Source organism: Benincasa hispida, chromosome 9, assembly GCF_009727055.1.
Source record: "Benincasa hispida cultivar B227 chromosome 9, ASM972705v1, whole genome shotgun sequence".
NCBI lineage: Eukaryota > Viridiplantae > Streptophyta > Magnoliopsida > Cucurbitales > Cucurbitaceae > Benincasa > Benincasa hispida.
In genome coordinates this window covers 55,210,815-55,216,210 of record NC_052357.1, presented here as the reverse complement: position 1 = coordinate 55,216,210, position 5,396 = coordinate 55,210,815, and positions in this window count along the sequence as shown.

Genomic DNA, 5,396 nt, shown 5'->3' with positions numbered 1-5,396 from the left:
AACTAAACAATTGAGGGAAAAAATAAGAAGTGAGGATTGAACTGGAGACCGTGAGGCGTGAGGAGATGACGAAACTGAGAGTCATGAAGGACTAGATCGATAGGACGGGAGATCAACACGAGGATGGAGAGATGACAGGGGATGAAGAGATCGATATTGATTGTTGCGGATGACTGAATCATAGATGGACGGAGAGACACAGTATATGGTTTGGGTGGAGGTGCTTAATGCTCGCTCACTGGGTCTGGGTGGGAGTTGCTAGGTTAAATAAGTATTAGTATATATATATATTATATATATCTATGGGTCGAATGGGTTAACCAAACAGAAATTTAATAACCCAAGACCTAACTCAAAATGTATTTTAGAATTTTTATCCAACTCAACCCTTACACTTTGGGTTGGGTAGTTTCGGGTTGATCGAGTTTATCGAAATTTTTAACACCATAACAGATGGTTCATTAGGGATCATTGGGATAGATTGATTCGAGGGATCAATTTGTGATTAAAGAGTAAAAAGTAATATTAAGGTAAAATGATAATTGATCCAACTGTAATTTGAACAATTCGTGAAGAATTTACTTGTAATGGTTTAATCTCATGGACACTACATGTTCTAATTCAAACCCTTCGGGTAAAATAAGAACAGCCCCACATTCAACGCCCTTTTTACCATATCGCAAGAACTTGTTTCAGTTGCATATCATAAGGAATTCGAACTGCTCAAAATAAGTATTAGGAGTACTGTTGTGGACCTCGATATCCATGGGCTTATTAACTAAATGGAGTTGGCGCAGACAATCGGCCGGTTGTTCTGTGGATTTATATAACTCGTCTTTGAAGTGATTCAAATTGAATGATGAATCCATTTCTTCGCTCTTTGCCAATAATCGCTAGAATTCTAACCTTGTGTAAGCGTAATCATCGGTTCAAATCGATAAGGGGCTTTGGCTTTTTTCATAAAACTCCAGCCGTAGTATTCATATTTGATTGACGGGAGAATAGACGACATATTGTTTTTTTTGTAATAAAAAAAGTAAAAAACCGTATATTTCATTCAATATCAAAAGTTATCTTTAATTAATAAGTATATTATAATGAATAATTTAGATTGTATATAGTTAGAAACTCAAATTAGAAATTTATAGTGACACAATTTTTTATTATTTTGATCTAGAATTTCTATCTATGGTTCATTAGGGTTTTTATTGGTTGAACTTCCAGTTATCTTGGTAGGGATTGATATCTTATTTTCCGTTTCAACAAATAATTTTTTTTTCTTGATTAATAGTAATCGAATTCGAACACTACTGAAATAAAATGGCTCTTCTGCTCAGAATGAAATGTGCCTGGAAATTCTTGCTCCCATTGGACCATTTGTATCTATATGCATTAGGATCCCGATTCATGGATCTCGGTTTGAGAAATCAAAATAGAGAATCGAATCATTTCTTCTTGACCTTTTTCAATTTGATAAATTGGAATTGACGTTATTTTATTTGGTTGATCGTATATTTCATTATAGTTCTATGATTCAGAGTATCATTTCCTATTTGATCCCTTTGAATTCCATATTCCAAGTTACGATCGGATCTATTCGTGCTAAGAATGCAATTATGGATCTTAATGAAGTGTCCAATAGTTAATGAATGTTGGTTGATTTAATTAATTAACTCATATCATTGAAGCTTATAATTTGTAGGTCTACTAGGTCCCCTACTAGCTCACTACGTATTAACAAGGACCAAAAGTTTTGAAAGAATTTAAAATGTTCAAATTGTTTAAGGGAATATACAATGTATATGATACTATTAATATAATGTATATAGATATATTATAATATAAAGTTAATTTCAAATCATATTCAAAATTAAACAATGTAATATAAAACAAAGGGATTTGACGTATTTGAATATGATTTGAATATTTAAACAAAGCTTCATCTTAAAACTATAAATTAAAAGTTAATATGAATGAGATTCATATTAAAATTATAAGTTATGAGAGAGATAAATATTTTAATAAGATTCAAGATAATAGATATTTAATTTGGTAAATTAAATAATTAGTTAATTATAATTTAGTTTAATTAAATTAAGAAAGAGGGTAAAGCAGGTGGTTATTGTCCCATTTCACGTCTTGTTTTCAAATATGGGGTTCTCTGTGAAAAAATTCATGGAATCAAAGAGATAGCTCCATGTTTTTCCTCTTTTTGCTCTCTCAAGTTTTTCTCAGATAAAGGTTCTCTATGGAAAAACTCTCCAACACCAAAATTCCTTGCTGCTTTCAAAAGGGAGATTCCAACAAACCAGCTCCTTGCCAAAGAATAACATGGAAGACTCTATTTAGGTGTCATGATATTGTACGTGGGAGATAAATTGCAGAGAAGTTGTTGTGTGTGCAATTATGAAGACCTGGAAAAGAATGAAGAAAGATTCTTCAAAGGAAATGTTTCTTCTTCCCTCTAAAGTCATGCTTCTTTTTCTCTCTAAATTCATGCTTAACCCGTGTACTTGGCATAATGTATATTATTGTTGTTCTACTTTCTTGTGTTGTAAATTTCAACCAAAATCAAATCAAAAGGTGAGCAATCGCTTCCACTGGGGATCAGTCCATTTAACTTGATTGAACAACATAAGATGTCAGCCTCAGCCTTGGCACAACTTTGTTCAATGTTTTGTCAACACATCATGACAACCTTAGCCTTTTGTCCCTTGTAATTTGAAAGGACAAAAGCTTATGTTAGCCTCAGCCTCGAGCTCAAGGCCGAGCAATGATGGGTCAAAATCTCTATCGTGCCTTCTACAATACTCAAAACCATGTGACGTTTACTTCAACATGTTGGTGGAAGGCTCAATCTCGATTTTCAAAACTTTGAAATTCAAATTCAAATTTCGATAAACATTTCCCCATCTTTTTCTCTCTTTTATTTCTTCTTTTTTTTCCCTTCTTTTTTTTAAAGGGTCAACCTAGACTTTTCTTTAAGCAAGGTCAACCTTGATATTTCTTTAAGCAAGGTCAACCTTGAAGAAAATCGGACACGAAGATTTCCATGAGTAATGGAAGGATCTTTCCAAATTTCAATCGTATATGAACATTACAATTACAATCACAAACGGAAAATATGGTTATGCATAAAATAGAAATTACAGCATGCTTTACTACATGATTAAGGGAAAGAATTAACAAACCTTTGAAGACTCATCTTCAAGTTCCTTGATCACGAACGCTCGATCACAGCAACACACGAACGTTTGTCCAACACGACTGCTACACTGCACGATCACAGCGAACTCGAACTAAGTGATTGCCAAGGTCACGAACACCCCAAACACCGCAAATAGCCTCCACAGAACCTCGACTGTGTCGAGTTGAGTATGACACCATAAAGAAGGTTACCTCGATATTCTTGGTGTGAAAATCCAAAGGATGGCTCTGTGTGGACTTGGTTAGAAGCAGAAAATAGGAGGAAGAACAATCATGTAAACGATTGAGCAAGTGGGAGATGAAACAACCTATCATCTAGGTCGATGCCCAATCGTTTGGTAAAAGAAATGTGATCGTCTAGCACAACTATGCGATCATTTAGCTCATCGTCTAGCTGAGTGTCTATCGTATAAGAACACTCCACGGTCGTTTAGCTAACTCCAAGTTGTCGCTTAGTAAATCTGATTTACTTAACAACTATCCGTGAGTAATTTCCGAGATTGGAAATCTCAATTTAATAATTTTGCAAAAATCTCTCTAAAAATAGGAAAACATTTTTCCTTTTATCTCACGGTTACCATGAAACCACCAATAACCTCCCACTTAATTGGTTATTAGAGAAAAAGAGATAATTATCTAATAATTAATATTGTTATAAATATAAATGATAACCAACTTATCATACTATATTTATAACCTATAGTTTTAATATTTCATATCATGAAACATACAAACCATAGCTCGTTTTCTATTTCATGGCTCTTAATGTAAATCTCATTTACATCAATCCTCCATTAGATGTATCTCATACATCATATCGATCATATCATATATAATCGAATTACCTATTGTTAATTTGAACATTTCAAATCAACACAAAGAACTGNGTTCAAACTACATTAAATAGCCTCAGGACCTTAGTTTATTGGATTCAAGATTACAATTTCAATAACAACTTTATCGAAAAACAAAACAGAATATGTTTATTAATTTACAAACTACGAGTTTTAGGACATAAAATCCAACAAACTCCCACTTGGACTAAAACTCCTAGTGGAGTATCACAATGTCGAATTTAAGTGAGAAACATATGAGTACAATAAACATATGAATACAATAAACTAGAGCATATACCCAAAAATTCTCCCACTTGTCCTAGTTTACAAACTTCGTAGACCTAAACTCTGTAGGTGACCTTCAAACACTTTAGCCGTGAGGGCCTTTGTAAAAGGATCAGCAATGTTTTGCTCAGAAGATATATGGGTCACTACAATGTCTCCACGATGTACAATCTCCCAGATCAGATGATATTTGCATTCAATATGCTTGTCGCGCTTGTGGCTTCTTGGTTCTCTTAAGTTTGCGACTGCACCACTATTATCACAATATAGGGTGATAAACAGATGCATATTTGGAACTACTTCCAAATCTATCAAGAATTTCCTCAACCATACTGCTTTCTTTGCTGCTTCACAAGCAGCTACGTATTCAGCTTCCATTGTGGAGTCCGCAATACAGTTTTGCTTTATACTTCTCCACACTACTGCTCCTTCATTAAGAGTGAACACTGATCCAGATGTAGACTTTCTAGTATCTTTATCAGTTTGAAAATCAGAGTCAGTGTATCTAGTAAGGATCAAATCCTTAATACCATACACGAGCATATCGTTCCTTGTTCTCCTAAGATACTTGAGGATATTTTTAATAGAAGTCCAATGATCATATCCAGGATTGGACTAATACTTACTGACTATCCCTACCGCGTAGCATATGTCAGGTGTAGTACATAACATTGCATACATCAGGCTCCCTACTGCGAAATCATAGGGAATGCGTCTCATATCCTCAACCTCTTGAGGTGTCTTAGGACATTGATCCTTTGAACAATGAATTCCATATCTGTAAGGTAACAGACCTCTTTTGGAATTCTGCATATTATACGTAGACAACATTTTGTCTATATAAGTTGCTTGAGACATGGCTAGTGTTCTGTTCTTGCGGTTCCGAATAATCTGAATCCCGAGAATATACTGTGCATTTCCTAAATCTTTCATTTGGAACTGCGTTGCTAGCCATTTCTTGATGTCAATAAGTAGCCTACTTCATTCCCAATGAGTAGAATATCGTCAACATATAAAACTAAGAATGCTATAGTAGAATTGACGATCTTCTTGTAAACACAAGGCTCG